At 51.5% G+C, this 19,055-nt stretch overlaps 2 protein-coding genes across 12 annotated transcripts in view; one reads left to right on the forward strand and one right to left on the reverse strand.

Annotated features, from left to right (window-relative positions):
* Tango2 (transport and golgi organization 2 homolog) overlaps positions 1 to 14,557 on the reverse strand; it is a 53,349-nt gene extending 38,792 nt beyond the window's left edge. For 2 of the 7 annotated variants that reach the window (XM_076548479.1, XM_042259027.2), the window contains exon 1: positions 11,019 to 11,124. The gene's annotated coding sequence lies outside the window, so the exon portion shown is untranslated. Of the gene's footprint in view, positions 1 to 10,873; positions 11,171 to 14,351 lie in introns of those variants that run through there. The other 5 variants (XM_006994469.4, XM_015987928.3, XM_006994468.4 and 2 more) reach the window with 5 other exon arrangements.
* A 214-nt stretch (positions 14,558 to 14,771) lies between these two features.
* Arvcf (ARVCF delta catenin family member) overlaps positions 14,772 to 19,055 on the forward strand; it is a 62,445-nt gene continuing 58,161 nt past the window's right edge. For 2 of the 5 annotated variants that reach the window (XM_076548482.1, XM_015987918.3), the window contains exon 1: positions 14,773 to 14,932. The gene's annotated coding sequence lies outside the window, so the exon portion shown is untranslated. Of the gene's footprint in view, positions 14,933 to 19,055 lie in introns of all 5 variants that reach the window. The other 3 variants (XM_042259022.2, XM_076548484.1, XM_042259023.2) reach the window with 2 other exon arrangements.

Here is a 19,055-nt window from a genome sequence, read left to right on the forward strand (position 1 = left end):
AAATTTTCTCAGGGTCCCCTAAAGATTACCAGTGCCCCAAGTCAACAGAAAGTAGTCTAGAGAACTATGTCCACATTTCTAAAAATAACTTGTGAATGTTTGTCTTTGTTTAGGGGGGTTGGTTACAAGTTATTGGTAATGGTCAAGAAAAAAGCTGAAAAAAGGAGATTAGATTCAGGGATCTCGTTCTAAAAAGAAAAGGGAGAATATAGAAATACGATAAAAAGGTATATTAATGAATCTTTTAAACAAATAAAAAACCCAGCTACTAGTCTCATTGATATGGATTTTGTACATTGATAAAAATTTGAGGTTATTTTTATTATGTTGTATGTGTGTTTCTACTCTTGTTTGGGATATTGTGCTCAAGTAGCTCATTTAAAAATATAATGTATAGCTTAAAAATACAGGTTAATAATTAGTCATCTATAATAATTACCCATATATATCAAACTTATGGTCATTTCAGTCAGGTTTTCTAGGTATACAGAGATACATTTCAGACAAATAGGTAATCTTCAAATACTTCAAAGACCTACAGAATATGGCATTAAAATGTTTTAATAACCTAAGGCTTTTCATGAAAGTGAGACACATCTGCTCCTGGCACCACCAATTACTTCAAAGAGGATGATGGGCAAAGAAACTTCCTATGGAGTTTGCTTTCTTTCTTTTTAAGAATGGGAACTTTTTATTATTTATTTATTATTCATTTATTTATTTATATGTATACAGTGTTCTTCCTGCATGTATCCCTGCAGGCCAGAAGAGGGCACCAGATCTCATTACAGATGGTTGTGAGCCACCATGTGGGTGCTGGGAATTGAACTCAGGTCCTCTGGAAGAGCAGCCAGTGCTCTTAACCTCTGAGCCATCTCTCCAGCCCGGGAGTTTGCTTTCTTTATGGCAAAAGCTAGCCATGTGGGCAAATAAACTGCCCTTGCCTCAATTGCTGACAGTGACTGTCCACACTGGACCAGCAGGATGCAAGAAACGCTATTGCCGAACTTTGCCAAGACAGGGTAGGACAGTGCTTCAGAATTCCCTTCTTCACAGGAAAGTCTGTCAGATATGTAGGACAGAGATGAGTGCCCCAATGTTACAGAGGAACTTTGGGTGACTGTCCAGGCGGCCAGATGTCCTTGTCATTAGGTAACATTGCATCCTTCTAGGGTCTTTGATAGAGTTGAAGACTAGACAGAGTTTTCCTTAGTTATGATAAAAGGTAAATTAGATACAAAACTTTGAAGTCACAAAGATAAATTCTCTAATTTTGTCAAATACAAATAAACTAGATACCGCCTGGCTCTGCCTCCCGAGTGCTGGGATTAAAGGTGTGTGCCACCACCGCCCGGCTGTAACTGTAATTCTTAATAACTGTTTTGTTATATATAGTTTTACTATGTTAAGGTTAAAACCTTTCTTTTTAATTAGACAAAAAGGAGGAAATGCTTTAGAATAATCCTTCTGTACATTGTGAATATGTATTACTCTCATTGGTTAATAAGACGCTGATTGGCTGATAGCCAGGCAAAAAGTACAGGTGGGGAGATCAAACTGAGAATGATGGGAAGGAGGGCAGAGTCAGGGGGATGCCAGCCAGCCTCTGAGCAAGCCGGACATGTAGAAAATGAGGTAACAAGCTGTGAGCCACATGGCAAAACACAGATTAATAGAAACGGGTTAATTTAGGTTGTAAGAGCTCGTTAGTAATAAGCCTGATCTATTGGCCAAGAATTTATAAGTAGTATAAGCCTCTGTATTTATTTGGGAGCAGGCGACTGGGATAGGAAAACTCTACCTACAAATGACCTACTTTGTTCTTTTGTTTTTAGTTGTTGTTTGAGACAGGGTCTCATCTCTGGCTGTCCTGGAACTCTACAGGTCAGGCTGGTCTCAAACTAACAAAGAACCACTGGCCTTGGCCTCCCATATGCTGAAATTAAAGGTGTGATCCACTGTGCCCACTTTCACCAACTTACCCCTTAAAGGTTCCACAGTTTCCCAAAACTGTGATGCCTGCTGGGGAACAAGGAAACATGAGCCTATAGGAGACAGGTTAGATTTGAACTATAAAAACTGAGTATTATAGGGGCTTGAGAGATGGTTAAGCAGTTAAGAGCACTGGCTGCTCTTCCAGGGGACCCAGGTTCAATTCCCAACACTCACATGATGGCTCACAAACATGTATAAACTGATGCTCTCTTCTGGTGTGCAGACATACATGCAGACCAAAACCGATATACATAAAATACATAAATAAACAGATCTTAAAACTGAGTATTACGAAGCATAAGTCAGTCCCGTACTTTATTGGCATTAGTTTCATTCTTGGAGTATGTACAGAAAATCAGAATGCCTTAGGCAGATACTGGAAGGAAAAGTGGTCAAAGATTCTCCAGTATGTGCAAAGCACACAACTGACACCCCCCACATCGCCCCTGCCTGCATGGGAATTCCTCCCAGACCAGAGTCCTGGTGTATGCTCTGAAGAGAGCCGCCCACTTTCTAGGACATGGGGTTGGGGTGAGGTGGGGGTTGGTCCACACACAATGAATGGATAAACATCATTACTATACAGATCTGTCCATGTCTGAAGACAGCCAAGGTCCATATACACAGACAACACAACAGAGGACGGTCTCAGTGTCCTGTGACAATCAGTGCTGCCAACCCCAAGAGTACCCCAGCTCTTTCTGACCTGTCCTTAGCTGTAGAGCCTCCCTACCTCCAGCTGTATCACCAGAGTCATAGCTGGCTCTGGCAAATAGGTACTGGGCCAGCCCTAACTAGAATGGGTGCTCTGGAGGGCACATGTGGCCACTGCTGGGTGAAGTTTAGGAATAACAGCACCTGGGACCTGGTGATGTCCCTGCCGACCGACCATGCCAGGAAGATGAGGGGGAGGGACGCTAGGACTGAACCTCAGTCACGGCACAGTCACCGCCAGGAAGGAGAACTTTCAGTGCGCCTACACACACTGGTGTTATTGAGCACACCGGGCCCTGCCAGAAGGATGTGCCCGATGTGAAGGGAAGAGTCCAGTCTCCTAAGGCTGCTGGTGGAAGTCTTCCCAGAACCATGGCTCAGATTACCTGGTCCTAACAGCTAGCCAATCCAAAACCAAAAGTGCCCTGCAATTGAGCTTTAGACAGGGTCTCTCCCTGTTACTATGTAGACCAGCCTGGCCTGGAACTCAGAGATCTGCCTGCCTCGGCCTGCCAAGTACTGGGATTAAATGCACGTGTCACCACACTCAGCTGAACTATTCTTGGTACACAGCTGATTGGAAAGGACAGTTTTCCGGCATTCCTGGTCCATTCGCTAATAATGCTTCCAAGAACTGTCCCAGCAGTCACTGTCCACTCCTCCCAGGACTCCGTTCTCCAGCTGAGGCTCCTTACTTTTCGATGGGTGTGGGTATCTACATGCCTGCCTCATGATCTACCATCCCCTTCCTTCAGCTTTGTGGAGATGCCTAGCAAGTCTTATATCACAGCAAACAAAATTTCTTTTTGTTGTTGTTGTTCTTTTTGCTTTTTGAGACAAGGTCTCATGTAGCCCAGGCAGTCCGGTCCCTCAGGACAAAGAACTGTCAGGTGTATGAGGTAACTGTCGAATGTCAGAGCATTCAGGCTTCTGTGGAAAAACCAAAGCCCACACCCAACACTAAGTCCTACCCAGTGTTGCCTCTGCTTTGGCAAGTGGGCTCGGTCCCCTGGTATGGAGCCTGCCTACCTCCCCTGAAAAATCTGAGTCACAAAACTCTTTTGTTCTCCACATTTTGAAGGGAAGATTCTTCCCTTTAAGACACCATTATGGCTGTCTATGGCCATGCTGTATCTCTAGTCTAGAATTGAGAGGTTGTGGTGGTTTGAAAGAAAATGGCCCCAAAGGGAGTGGCACTGTTAGGTGTGGCCTTATTGGAGTAGATGTGACCTTATGGTGGAAGTGTGTCACTGTGGAGGCAGGCTTTGAGGTCTCATACATGTTCAAGCCACACCCAGTGAAACAGACGACTTCCTGTTGCCTGCAAGATGTAGGACTCTCAACTACTTCTCCAGCACCACATCTGCCTGCATGCCGCCATGTCCCAACATGATAACGGACGGAACCTCTGAAACTGTAAACGAGCTACTCCAATTAAATGTTTCCCTTATAAGAGTTTCTGTGGTCATAGTGTCTCTTCACAGCAGTAGAAAACCCTAAGACAGGGGGTATCTCTCCTTCAGGTCCCCATCATGATACACATAGCAGCTATCCTTCCAGGAGAAGCTCTTCTTGGACCTGAGGGTCCACTCTCCCACTAACAAAACTCTTTCGAGGCCTGATCTCATTTCAGGTCCTTCCCATGAACCTGAATTTTAAGTTACAATAGCTTTGAACTCACTATAGATCCAAGGTTGACTTTGAACTCCTCTTCCTTTACCTCAAGTCCTGGAATCACAGGTATATGCCATACTTGGCTAAAATTTCCCATCTTTAGTTTGTATCTCCTATCGTTCTGAATAACTCCTTTCCTATCCCAACGTGAGATCCCCTTTTCTGGCTTTTCTATTGGCCTTGTCTGTCTGTCTGGATGGTGCAAGGCAGGGGCCACAACTGGGCTTCTCAAATGCACAGCCAATCCCTGGGTATCTTACTGAGCCATCCGGCCTGCCCCACTTCATCTGACTTCTGACGCCTTAGTCTGGCAGCATCCCAGGCTTCAATGGTGCTGCAGTTAGCCTTCACCCCAGTTTGGGCTCTCATGTCTGGAGAGGTGGTTTCTTTCCTGGCTATTCACAGACGCTATGGGTTGGATACATCCCAAACTCAGCCTTTCACTCCCATGGGGTGGTGGTGCTGCTGAGAGGTGATAAGACATCTACGAGTTTGGGTCTAGGGGGCTGGAGAGATGGCTCAATGGTTAAGAGCATTGGCTAATCTTCCAGAGGACCCAGGTTCCAGTTCCAGCACCCACATAACAGCTTAAGACAGTATGTAACTAGTTCCAGAGGATCCAATGCCCTCTTCTAGCCTCTGAGAGCACTACACACATGTGGTGGACATGCATACATGTAGGTAAACACCCATACACATATTAAATTAAAAGGGAAAAATAAGTTAGGCCTGGAGAGGGGCCCTTGTGGGGCTTTTGAAAAAGCAGGTTATTACGAGTCTTCTCACACACGTTCCTGTCACGGCCAAATGCCGGGTGATGCAGCATGTGGGGCCCCAGGGCTTATCAGAGTTTACATCACACCTTGGACTTTCAACACCCCAAACTATGAGCTTAAAAAAGATCTGGGGGCTGGAGAGATGTCTCAGCAGGTAAGAGCACTGGCTGCCCTTCCAAAGGACCCCAGTTCAATTCCCAGCACCCACACGGAAGCTCACAGCTGTCTCTAACTCCTGTTCCAGGGAACCCGACATCCTCACACAGACATATATGCAGGCAAACCACCAATGCACATAAAATAAAAATAAATAAATCATTTTAAAACTGTTTTCTTTAGAGTCAGCCTACTTTGTCTTTTCTGCTGTGGCAATGAAAACTAGAATAACCGAGCCTTTACATAGTGGCCATGACAATACACACATAGAGTTCTACCACTTAGGAGACAGACAGGAAGATCACAAGTTCAAGGCCAGTCTGGAGTACAGGGGACCTTATCCCAAAGAAAGTGATCTTCTGGAGCCGAGCTGGGCCATCCAAAGCTGCACTGTAACTGGCATGTCTGGAAGGAAGGAGGGTTCACTGAATAAACACTTGCACCCCCATTCTAACTACGCAAATGGCTAAAGCAAGGCACCCTAGGAACTGGAATTCTCCCAGGAATCTCCAGCTTGTCAGGAGACCTCACAGGAGAGACTAACCTGGCAGGACAGACTGGAGCTGAGACCTTGCTGGACTGCTTAGTGGCACTTCTTACCTTCCCCTTATCTGCACCCTCAGGTTAGGGACCCAGCGGATGGATGGAGGAGTTGGCCAGCCTTTACAGGCTGTCTATCACCCTCCCTAAACTGCTAAGGCATTGGCATGCAGCAGCCTTGAGGTAGGGCGAACACCAGAATTAGTTTCCTAATTATTCCTATTTAGCGCCTTCATCAATCTGCTAAATTCAGAGGTCCTTCTCTAAGACTACAGACACAGAGATGCCAACTCCATCATATTACAGCTTCCCCTGCCAGCATTGTTAAAGGATATGATCACCTGAAACCCATCTCAGAGCACCTGACTGGACAGGCCTTGGGGGTAAGAGTGAGGGACAGGTATGGTACACAATCTCTTTGTCCTTCCTGATGTGGTCACACTGAATAAATCTTTTCTGCTTGCCACTGTTACATTGGGTATTTAATTTTTTTAGGTTTGTTTATGTGTATAAGCGTTTTGTCTGTATGTGTGTCTGTGTACCTTGTGTGTGCCCAGGGGCAGTTGTGAGCTCTCATGTAGGTGCCAGGAACTGAACCTGGGTCCTCTGCAAGAGCACCAAGTGCTTTAACAGGTCAGCTGTCTCTCCAGTCCCTTTATTTGGGTCTTTTAATTGGTTTATTGAGGACAGTGATAGAACTTGGCTTGTTGGGACACAAGCTGTGATTCCAAGTCCAGTAATAGTGCTATCCCTGTTAGCCAGGCCAGATAGTCCGCCAGTACCAAAGCCTCTGAGGTAACACGGTGAGGAGGTCCACAGCATTCAGTAGTTTATGTGTGTGTGGTGCTGGGGATGGAACCTACAGCCTCCATCATGCCCTGGCTTGCTTACAAGTGCTCTAACACATTACACCCGAAGCCCTCAGAGCTGGAAGCCAGCTTATAGCCTTCCAGTGGTGCTGTCCCTGTCCTGGAGCAGCACACAATGGCCAACAGCAACAAGTCCCTGCTCCTAAGGCGGCGGCAGGGAGGCAGCAGCCAGGAGAGCAGGCATCACTCTGGGCCATGGGCTCAGAAGGCAGACAGGAACATCTTGTCTCAGAGACAGCCAGAGGACAGGAAGCAGAGGCCTGGGTGCCAGCAATGGTTTCTCCGTCTGACTGTGAATGGCTAGGCTCCCTGGTAGAAGCCATCAAGTGAGGTACGGAAAACCTGTGCACCTGCAGTTAACATGTTTCAAGACAAGGAAGAAAGCTTGTGCAGCCTGCCCATCCCATGCTGATGCAGGTGGAGAAGAAACAGAAAGAACAGACGCGTCATGGTCCAGAACACAGGGACGCAGGGCACAGCACAGGTGGACTGCCTGACGACAGCATCATTCGGCGGAGCAGTGTGCACCACACGCTTGGGGCCCAGGGGAGAAGGCAAGTGGGGCAGGGGGGCAGGAACCTGGAGATGCAGGAACACACACAGGAACAGGAGGCTCTTTTTTTTTTTCTGACTTTCCAACTGGAGGGCTAACATTTTGAGACAGTCTACCAGAGCTGTCTGAATCAAGGCTTTGGAGAGGTCACGTGATGTCTGCAGTCAGCTGACACACTTAACTAAAGGGAATGAAAATGCACTTTTAGGGCTGCCCAGTCTGCCAGTCGGGGAGGATGGTCAGTGGACAGGTCCCTTAGGCTTCCAGCCCACTCCAGCAGCCACATTGCTGCTGGGCGTGGTAGTCCTGGCGGTGAAGCTGTTCTTTTGGGCAGGTAGAGACAGAGAGACAGGCAGAAACTCCTGATGTGATGGGCTGTGATCTGGGCTCCAGGGAGCTGCCAGCAGAGGAGGTAAACACACATGGAACACTGTGTCACCGTTCCTGAGACCTTGGCTAAGAAATCGTGACGTCTGGAAATTCTCCCAGCAACCAATCCAAAACAGCACCATCTCGGCAGCCAGGGCTCCTTAAGCCAATGGCTGCTCATTCCAGCTATTACACAGCAGCTCACCATGACAATCTCTCTCCTGTGACACCTTCTCCTCAGCCCTCCCCAATGTTCCGAGGACATTAATTCAGCCCCACACCAGGGTGCCACTGTCTCTTCACAGTTCAAAGAAACAGCACAACCCAAACGTGCTGTGGGTATGAGAGAAAGCTGTGGATACAGGGCAGCCTTGCGCTTCAGCCAGTCTGCTCCCACCCCCACAACAGGGACAGGCCTGGCCTTAGTGGCTTCTAATGCCTCATGGTGTATTGAAAAATAAATAAATACAGTATTCTGTTTAGTTTAGTTTTTGAAACAGGAGCCCCGACATGTCTAAAACTCTCCACATAGACCAGGCTGGCCCTAAATTCTTAAGAGATCTGCCCACCTGTTTCCCAGGTACTGGATTAAAGGTGTGTACCACCACACCCAGAAAAAATATGGCATTCTTGCCTTTTTTTTTTTTTTTTCCCCAGGATAAGGGTTTCTCTGTGTAGGCTTGGCTGTTCTGGAACTTTGCTTTGTTAACCAGTCTGGCCTTGAACTCACAGAGATCCACCCGCCTCTGCCTCCCGAGTGCTGGGATTAAAGGTATGTGCCACCATTATGGTATTCTTTAAGAAAACAAAAAAGATTTATTTATTTCATGTATGTGTTTTGTTTACATGTATGTCTGTGTACCGTGTACATGCCTGGTGCCTGCAGAGGTCCAAGGAAAGAGGTCTCAGGTTTCCTGGAACTGCAGTTGTAATTTGCTGTCTGGGTGATAGGAAGAGAAGCCAGGGCCTCTGAAGGAACAAGTGCTCTTACCTGAGCCATCTCCACTCACAACTTCCCCAAAGAGAAGATAAAAGCAAGCACTTAAACAGTGTGCCTGTGGAACACAAATGTCAGCAGTGTGCCGAGGGGGCAGCTGCTGGGAGGTGGTGCTGGTCTTCTAAGTGTGTATTTATCATTTTTGCATTCTCAAAAGGGAACTGAGTACGACACACACACTTGTAATCCTAGCACTTGGGAGGCAGAGACAGGAGGTAACAAATCCAATGCCGATCTAGGCAACACAGCTAGAGCAGGTAAAAGCACTTGCACAGCCTGCTGACCCAAGTCCAGTCTCTAGAATACACAGCACAAGGAGAACCAACTCATAAAGGCTGTCCTCTGTGCACAAGCCTGAGCATCCCTCTCTCTCTCTCCCTCTCTCTCTCTCTCTCTCACACACACACACACACACAAGAAAATAACAAGAAAAAAGTTTCTCAGCACTCTGGAGGCTAAGAAATAAGACAGACATGAGTTCAAGGCCAGCCTGGGCTACAAAGCAAGTTCTAGGCTAGTCAAGACCATACTGCAAGACACTGCCCCAAAGAGCAATGAACAGTGAGAGTTCTGCCTACCTCTGCATCCCAGGGGCGAACTACCACGTCCAGCCTCATTTACAGGTATTTTATGTTAAAATAGCAATGACCCAGGCTCAAGGCATGAAAAAAAATGTATCTGACCTTGAGTATGGCCTTATCTCTTTACCCAGACACCATGAGAGAACTTCAAACAAAACTGTTTACAGTAAGATAGCCTCCCCTGAGGGCACACTTTCACCACATAACCTCGTCAGGTGCCATCAGAAACCATCCAAGTGACAAGACGGAACCTCAAACCTCACTCAATGAGTTGCTTTTGGGGGGGGAGGCGGGGAGGGGTTAGTTTTTCAAGACAGGGTTTCTCTGTGTAACAGTCCTGGCTGTCCTTAGAACTCCTTTTGTAGACCAGGTTGGCCTCACCTGCCTCGACCTCCCCAGTGCTGGGATTAAAGGAGTGGCCACCATGTTCACCGGCCGGCTAAATGACTTACTTTTGAGAAGCCCAACCTCTGGGGTATGTTTCACTTTTTCTGAGCACCTCTTTTGCTCCTAATCTTCATGCTTAAGCCTCTACTGAAATATTTTAACACAATCTCCAACTCTGCTTCATAAACTGGCTAGCCTGGATCCTGATGAGACATGAGTTCGGGGCCTTAGAACTAGAGGAAACCCTAGGCTGCCGAGGGTGACGGCTGGGAACTGTGTCTCTCTGACCTGTGGCCCCCCCCCCCCAATGCTGACACAAAAGTGCAATGGAAATGTGGGATTGGGAGCCATGGTGGGAGCACCCCACATCCCTGCACCAGGAATCCAGGAGGAGCAGAGGCTCTGCTTTATCCGGCAATAGCCACCCTCTCCAGAAGATCACATGACTGGGGGGTGGGGCGGGGGAGCACAGCCTGGAAGCCAAGCACCCTGGGCTGGAGCAGCCTTGTAAACACTTGACTCCTTAGCTAGAGTTTCCTTCACTATGGGCAGTGCTGGACCAATGAATATTGTCTTAAAAAGTTGTCTAAAGGATGCCTTTCACGGTGGCAGCCAGCTGTCCTTTATAGCTGCTGTCACATCTACCTCAGAGGTCGGCTCTGAGCCCAGTAGGGGCAAAACAGCAGTCAGCAGGTCCAGCCAGCAGCCAGTGCTGAGGAAGACGCACTTCACTGGGGGAGGGGCGGGAGGGCTGAGGATCAGGGACTTGTGGAAGGTCATAAGGTTCACTCTAAAGACGCGACCTAGCAGGCAGAGGGAAGCACGGGAGAGACACTGAGGGTAGACGGGTGGGGTCTCCACATCGGAACCTCCTTGCCCACACCTGGGCTGCTAAAGAGCCTAGAGTGGGGCCAGGCCTGGCCTGGATGCAGTCTACACGCAACGCTCTCCAGTTCCGGGCGTGGGTTTACCAGGCCAGCCCAGTACACAGACCAGGCACAGGAATGACCCAGCACTTGCTGCCTACTCTGACACATCGTGAGGCCCGAGGCCTCATAGCAGGCTTCAGGGCGAGAGGGGGCGGCGTGACTAGGCTCCAGAGCGGTCCCTGACGCTGGAGGCTGCAGCCCTCTACCCTGCAACAACCATGCATCTCCCTGTCCCACCAATCTGCTTCTTACACAGCGAGTCTGCTCCTGTCTGCCGTGACCCCCTCCCCGCACCTAGTCCTGACAGGCATAATCAGAAACATCCTTCAGTACCGTGGGGGCTGCTTTCAATGGTCAGAGAAGGTCTGGTCTGTCGGACTAGAGTCCCGAGCCAGGCTACTGAGTTTCCATTTTACGCCTTGGAAAGGCGAAACTGAGTTAGGACGAGAAGGTGCGGGCCGCCTCGCCCTCGACCAACCTGGTCCAGACCGCGTTCCAGGAGCCCGGCGCCCGACCGCGGGTTAGCCCCGCCAGGAGCGCAGCCCGGCCGCCCCAGCCTCCCGCCGCACACTCACCGCCTCCGCAGCCGCCGACTTCCGGGTGCCGCACCCGCGCACCTCTGCCACGAGCCCGGGCCCGCCCGGCCCGCCGCCAGAGCGCTCGCTATTGGGCGCAGCAGCGAAGGGCGGAGCGGCGCACCCAGAGCCGCCGCCTTGTTGGCTGTGCGTGCCGTCGCTCAGAGACTCGGCGCTCCGCCCCCGCAGCTGCGCCAAGACTGGAACTGCGCCAAAGCTGGAGCTGTGTCTGGGCGCTTCATGCTGCCACAGCAACCCCAGCCTGCGGGTTATCTCTGGGAGACGGGAGATAGCCCCTGAACCCCGACGGGTTCAGGCGCCGGAACCGCCGTCCGTAGGCTGTGTTCTGATCTTAGCCTCTAGATCTGCCCTGGATCTGTCCCTTCCCTTTGCCGCCTCCAATTCAGTCCAGACTGTCTGTGTGGCCTCTGACCCCTCATCTATCGCAGTCCTTGCATTAGAAACCACCCAACACAGAACTTGGACTTTTGCTCCACCTCGCCTTCCATAGTCTTTGAGCAGACATGGAGGCTGTCCTGAAGGTCCAGACCTCAAGGATAAGGAGTTGACTACGCTTGAACTATGCTCGGGCGTGGGGCCTTCAGAACAGGACAGAGGCATTCATTCACTGGGGCTTCCTGTGCCCGTTAGCATCAGGTTGTGTCAGGGGCCTGGGCATCAATAAGGTGGAGCAAACAAGTCCCTCCCCAAGGTGAATACTCGAGACAATGACAAGGATGAGAAGCACAATAAGGACAATGGTATTGTACCACAGGCTCTCAAACCAGCGTCTGGATGCCCAGCTCTCACTCAGTTAAGCTATTCAGTTGAAGTAAAATAAAGGGCTAGCAAGATGTGCGTACAGATGCTTGCTGTCCAACCTGGCCACCTGAGTTCCCTCCCTGGGACCCACAAGGTGGAAGGAGAGAACTGAGTCCTCGAAGTTGTCCTCTGACCTCCACATGTACATTGTGGTGCATACACACTAAATAAAATGTAATTTTAATTTTTTTAATGGCAAGTGGCAGTAGCTTGTATGGAAGATCTAGGTGCCACGGTCCCAAACTGCAATGCTGATATTTTGCAGATAACTGGAACTCAGAGAGGCAAAGGCAAAGCTGTAGCCAGACCCAGCCACGGAGGCTGCTCTGCCCATCTCACTGCCTCACCTGTATTCCTCCTCCCCAGAGCCAATGGAAAACACTGCAACCAACATAAGAGGACTCGGCACACCGTGACACATGGCCAGCAGGTGGCAGACCTAGCTAGGCACGTCCATTCCCGGTCCATTCCCCCTCCAGTTTAGCACAATCGCTCCATGCTCCCTCTAGCGACCTCCCACTGAGCAGCCAGACCACTCAGTCTACAGCATTCAGAGGTAGTACTGGAGGTGGGCATGTAGGACATAGGCTTGGGGATAAATGAGTATGGGCTGGGTTATGGGCCAGCAGACACACAATGGCTTGTCGCCAAAGCACCAAGCCTTGGAGTGGGACGCGGGTTGGACAAGCTTTCCCATCACTAACAGAGATGCAGGAACAGGTTGGATGGTGGTTCAAATCCCATCACAGGCAGCAGGTGGCTTGCCCCCCCCCCCATTCAAGTCTGGCTCATTGCCGTCCCACTTCCAACTGCACATCCGTCACCACGTTTGTAGCCACCCTTTCGGGTGCTGACTGGATGATAAGTTCTTCCTGACACATGCTCTCACTCTGTAACTTTCCCAGCGCTGTCCCTCCTAAGCTGACCAGCAGCTGGTTAGACAGGGTGAGGCGGTGGGGACACTGAACTATCGGCCCCTGTGGTCCTCTGCTCCACTTCTGACCCCTGCCTAGGAGGCAGGCTGCAAGATAGCACCCCGAGACCTACCTGAGCCGCTCTACCCACCCTGGTCTTTGCTGTGCATTAAGTAACCAGGCTCTAAAGCAGACAGGTCTCTGGAAGGGGGCATTCCTAGCTTGAGCTAATTTGGGAGGAATGTCTCCCTTTTGCCCTCTTCCAGCAGAGAAAAGACATGTTCAGCCTCTTTGTACCATCAGCAAGTATTCGGGAATAGTGATACAGAACTATGAGGTTTTCAAAAGAAGGGCTCCAGGATGCCTAGGGGCCCATGCCTTTGGAGAATGCCAGGGGACAGCTGGACTTACTAAATCCACTTCGGATGGAGGAGAGAGACTCCCCCACCACATAGCAACTTAGCCAGAATGGCAACTGCAGTGTTGCTCTACATGGAGAGCTGCCTTCTGGGAGGACTCTGTTTTCTTGGGGGTGCTCCCTCTGTCTTCCCAGAGCTGCAACACTATCTCAATGCTAGGATGCCAAATGGTGTTCATTTCAAGTGCCAATACCAATGGAGTAGTAGTAGCAAGGAGCTGTCAGTTTTTATTGCTAGAGAACTGGTGAACCCGGGTGGACCCAGAAGTGAGATCTTCCTCCAGGGATTTTACTTTCTCGTTCTTGCCAAGCAACCATTATTGGGTGAGCATTGCTGGACTCAGCATAAGTGGGTGAATTGTGACTGTCTGGGAAATCCCCCCCCACTGGCCTCCATTAGCACTATCTGTAGGGGCCTTGGAAATACAGACAGTCCAGAAGTTACTAATTTCTGGGTGCATCCAGGGCATGAAAGGCTTATAAGCAAGCACAGGCCAGATTCATCTCTGCACTCTCGTCTCCTGTCTACAGCATCCCTGGTGGTTCCCCTCCACTGCCTTATGTCACACAGAGATGTGGTTGGTGTTCTCTACCTGGCAGGGAAATGTGTTAATCTTTTCAGGCAGCGGATGACGCTCCTTGATGTTTCTCCAAGACTCAAAGCACGGCAGAGGAAATGCCGACACCAGGGTCGGGTGGGGAGAGATAAACACACAATTCCCCTTTCCCAGGAAAGAGCAGCTTCACGGGGAGTACCCAAGGGCTCTGGTTTGACAGAAGAAACAAACCCTAGTTTTACCAGTCTGTTTTTGCCCTCAAAATCACTGCAATCATCCCCACCCCTTGCCAGCCCCGCTAACCTTGTCTGTCCTTGCTGGGGCAATGACCCCATGACCTGGAAGTCTGACCACTGGGTTCACACCCTAGTCTCCTAAAACAAGCAAGAACCTCCCCGGACCTCAATTTTCCATTTGTAAAATGGGAGCAGCAGTCCAACTCTCCTTGTAGGAGAAATGCCATTCTATGCCAATAAAAAGAGATCGACGCTCCGTGTCCGGCAAACAGTAGGCACTGAAGGATACCTGCGAACTGGGGATGGTGATGGAGACAGCGCTGCTGGAATCCGGGAGTGACCGCCGGCCCTGGGAGCTGCTTGCTGCTCAGGGCCTGCTTATCCCGGAAAGTCCTCGGAAGGTGGCCGAGAGGGGGCAGCTCCGAGCCTTCTGTCTGCGCTGCAACCGCAGCATTCAAGGCAGGTGTCAGGGCCTCGGCCTGCTCCGCTAGGGGGCCGATCTTCCGCTAAGACTGACAACACCAGGAGCCCAACGGCAAGCTGCAATCTCTGCACATCCACCCAATCCGTGCGGGTTGCGGGGAGCGTCTCTCTACCAATGGGAAAATTCGCGGTTGGATGGGGCGGGGCGGAGGCCTCGTCGCCGGCCAGGTCCGCTTTGCGCACGGGTCGCGGGAGGGGTGGGAGGGCTAGCCGGCTCGGGGGAGGGGAGGGGGAGGGTTCTCCCCCCCGCACCCGCACGAGTTGTGGCCCCGGGAGCCGCGTCCGCTGCAGAGCGCTGGAGAGGCGGCTCCTCGCGCGCCGGGGGACCGGGGACGCCTGTCTTGGGGGCGGAGGCCGCGCTGCGGAGCCGCCCACGCCGCGCGCCAGGTGAGCTCGGCCGGGTGGGCGGGGTCCGGCTGTGGGCCTGGGGCCTGGGGCTGGACTCTCGCGTCTGGCCCAGGGCTGGGGTGTGTGCTAGGGGAGCGGGCTGGGTATCGAGTCTAGCTTGCGACGCGGACTCCGGTAGGGACGGGGTCCTGGGCTCGGACTCAAGGTCTGGGTGGGGTTCGGAAGCCAGTTCCCCTCTGCGCACCCGCGCCTCGCCCACGCCGGGTCTCCAGAAACCTGGGGGCGCTGGGGGCGGGTCCCTTTGTGCGTGACCTCAGGGCCCTGTCCGACTTGGACAAAGCTCCAGCTTCGTGCTACCCGGCTGAACACGACCCAGCTCCCGCAGCCTTGCCCTCCACGAGCCTCCGCAGCACCTGGCAGCCGGGACCAGGCAGCTATGGAAACTTTACAGGCACCCAGGGGCGGCGAGGCTGGGGAACTTCCTCGGTGAGCGCCGGGTCTTTGCGATGCCAATGGGATGTCCCCGCACCGCGCTGCTCCTAAGGCCTCACAAATGAGAGAAGAGGCGCTGCTGGGAACCCCTTGTCTGGTGTCTCTGCTTGGATCTCCTCCCTAGACACCCCTGCATTCCTCAGTGGGACGACGGTCCTAGACAATCTGCAAGCCTGGAGTTGCTCTGGGCAGGAGGCCTGGGTACCCTGGCTTTTGCTCTTTTAATTTTTTAGTAATTAAATGTTGCATACATGCAACACTTAACTATTTCAGTGTCAGGTATCAGAGTGTCTAGGGTACTAGGGGACTCTTGCTTCTTCCCTGTAGATTCAGACATTTAGAAATGATGGAAAAGAAAGAAATTGTCCCATTTGTATTAACTTTAGGTGCTTCCCTCTCTCATCCATATATCTTTACTTGCAAGTGTTCATTGCAGAGAGTCATTGGTCTGGTTCGAGGCTTCTGGTTTGTGCTACGCTATCGATGCTGGGTCCTTGCTGGGACTCCTCTTGGTCATCCTGCTTTTAGGCTAGACTTTTAACGTGGGCCCACCATCTGAGATGCAGCACACATACCCACTTTCATAAAGCCAGGGGATGAAGCCATGCCCAGGTTGTCTTTGGGAACAACTTTCCTGAGTACAGCTATCTGTGCACCCAGAGCCTCTAACTCCACAATGATCCCCCAGCCCCTCCTACCTCTCCTCTGGTCCAGGATCCAGGCTGTGTCTGGTCCATCCAGAGCAAGTGCTGCCTGCCCTGGGGAGGGTCTCAGAATCTGTGAACCTGGATGGTGATAGACACCAGGACTGTTGGAGTTCATCCCTGTGTTCTTCAGAAGCAGGTGGTCCAGATAGATATTGGCTGTCTGGAAAGGCAAGGACCTACAACTTTGTGTCATCTGAGGTACCTGCTTCATGCGGTCTACATCCACCCTTCATTTGGGGTCCATTAGGGCCCATCACATAAGTGGGCACAAAGTATTTGGCTCTGATGACAGGGGTGCTTCTGAGCACAGCCACGCCAGCGCCCACCTGGCCCCTCCAAGCTGTGCTAACCTCATGACTTCTGCACAGATGCTGGTGACCAAGGCTACCTTGCATGACTTAGGCCCAGTCCTTAGTCTTGCTATGTCCCAGCTGCCAAATCCCTCCTACCCTCAGTCTGTGCTCTCTGGCTCCCTACATTCATTCTAACACACGCACATGCACGCACGCACGCACATACACACACACACACACACACACACACACACACACACACACACACCCCTCCAGGTGGCCTCTTCCTAGTCCCAGGCACCCTTTGCATTTCTTAGCCTCCATAAGAGTAAGGCTGTAGCTTGTCCTTGCTTGTGCAGCACAGGAATTCAGACTGACTTACTTTCACCCCCAGGCTAGCCTGGGGCTCTTCCCCGGATGCCTCGCTGGAAAGCTAGAGCTCCACTTCTTCTGGCCTGACAGTCAGGATGTGGTGCTGGGGAGAAGTCAGAGGTCCTGGGACAAGGCTCCTTGGCATCTAGGAGTGCCTCTTGCTCTCTGAGGGCCACTTAAGGGCCACGTGGTGGTGGGACAGTGAAACCTGGGCCCAGAAGGACACTGGTAGATGGAAATGGTTTTGCAAGAGAGTCCGGACATGAGCTGTGCATCATTGTCCATGGCAGCAGTTGGTTTGTTCTTGTGAGGGGTCTGGAGAATGGTTTTGCTGTGGTGGGTATCTGTCACTGAACAGCATGATCTGCCTGTCCCTGCCTGGTGGCTGCAGGACTCTCTGTCTCTGTGCCCACACTGACCACTGGAAGGGCATGTTCTCTTACATTTTCAATCCTACCTTTGCTCACAGAGCCCAAAGACACCCGTGCAAGGCTGCATCCTGCTCAGACTGTACCACAATCAAGCTCTTAGGCAAGCCATCCCAATCCATGCTGGGCTTATGTGACCCTAAGTCACCTGCTCATCATGCTCAGTCTGGCCTGTCCCCTTGGTGGACTCAGCTTGTACCTGTGGGGACTCTCCACATAGTCGCCTTTGCTTGGCCTGTAACTTCCTGGCCTGGTTTTTAAGCTTGTGCCAGGCTTGTGCCCATCTAAAGCCCTGTGTTTGGGTCAGGGGCACTGTAACACAGCTGCAGACCTTCTCCCGAGTCTGAGCAAGTCTGGGGGCATAGGCAGGTGGTGGCAGTGTCTCTAGAGATTTAGATGGTTTGGCAGAGAAGCCCAGTGTTTGTGCCTGGGAGGCAGGTTATGACGGGGTAGGCTCAGACCATCCTCATTGGAGACATGGAACATGGCAAGTGCCCAGTGAGCCTGTAGACCAGTCCAGCAGGATGTTCAAAGGCTTTCAAGACGGGTATCCCCTATCACGAGTCCATCACTAGGTTCGTGTTTGTTTCTCTGCCCCGTCCAAGCTCTGTCACTTCCTGTCGGCCTCAGGCTGGCCGGCTGTAGTCACTCCATTCTGACCGAACCTGCTGCCCCCTGCCCCTGTGATGAGAGCACTCCTGGAAAGAGACCCGTTCCCCGGTTGACCACGACGACCCTCTCCACCCTTCCCCCACCATGTCTCCCGGAGTCCCGTGTGGCATGGGTCACTTTCTCATAGCCATGCCGTCCCCTGCTGGGTGAGGGGTCTGAGAAGCCCTGGGAGTAGGAAGACGTGAGTTCAGATCCTACCTGGCCAGGACCTGGCTTCCACATTTGTAAAACAGGGAATTATACCTACCCAAGACAGTCAGTGGGAGTCAGACGAGATGTTGTCTCTCCACTCATGTGGCCAAGGCTGTGGTGGTGTGGCCATTCCTGGGGAGAGACTTTCAAAGATCAGGGCTGATAACAGAGTCACATGGTTCTCTGTAAGACAAAATCTAGGTTAACATTTAAGTTAAAAGCAAAGTTGTCCCAGAAATGTCATGCTTAGAGCAAGGGCTCACTTCCCAGCCACAGGCTTTGCCTCTCTCTGCTGGGGGAAGGGGTAGTGGGCAGCTCTATCCAATGGCTCCGCCAGTATCAGCAGGCCCTCCTCCCTCAGCGTGGCCTGGCCCCCCTTGCCTCTGGTGTTGTGTGCAGACCCTCACCCACATATTCCATGATTCCACACTTGACGTTTAACCAGCTCCCCACTTCCTACTGGAAGCCTCTACTGAGTGGCCTGGCAGCCTCCGGCACCACAGCCAGGCCTGAGTATGGCCACCAGAGGGCCTCAGGGGCTGCCAGGGCGGCAAGCCAGGCTCCTGGTCCTCGCTGCCTCCCCATTCTGATGAGCAGCTCAAAGAGAACCCTCTCACTAGGGTCTTGCTGTTCTGTGTAGGGATTCTAGGTTGGATGGAATTCTTCCCCAGACATTTGATAGGCTCTTGTGAGACAGAGAGACCTCTGGGACCCAGTGGATGGAGTCCATGGAGGACGATTGGGCAGAGGCACAGAACAATCTGGAAACAGACCAGAGAGGGAAGAACTCTCGTTACTTACATCATAGTACCCCAGAGATGCCTCCTCCTTTGATCACCCCTCCCTGACTGTCTGAGCCATATAGGTTTTCATTTTTGTGACATAAACACTCTGGCAGTGTCCCTAAGTTGAGAGACACCAAGAGGGAATGTGTCCGTAGACTGTCTACTGAGACAGGACGTGGTGGTTCCTTTGGCCCATGGTGGAGTTGTGTGCTGAGAAAGTA

Source organism: Peromyscus maniculatus, chromosome 12 (genome assembly GCF_049852395.1).
Source record: "Peromyscus maniculatus bairdii isolate BWxNUB_F1_BW_parent chromosome 12, HU_Pman_BW_mat_3.1, whole genome shotgun sequence".
NCBI classification, from domain to species: Eukaryota; Metazoa; Chordata; class Mammalia; order Rodentia; family Cricetidae; genus Peromyscus; species Peromyscus maniculatus.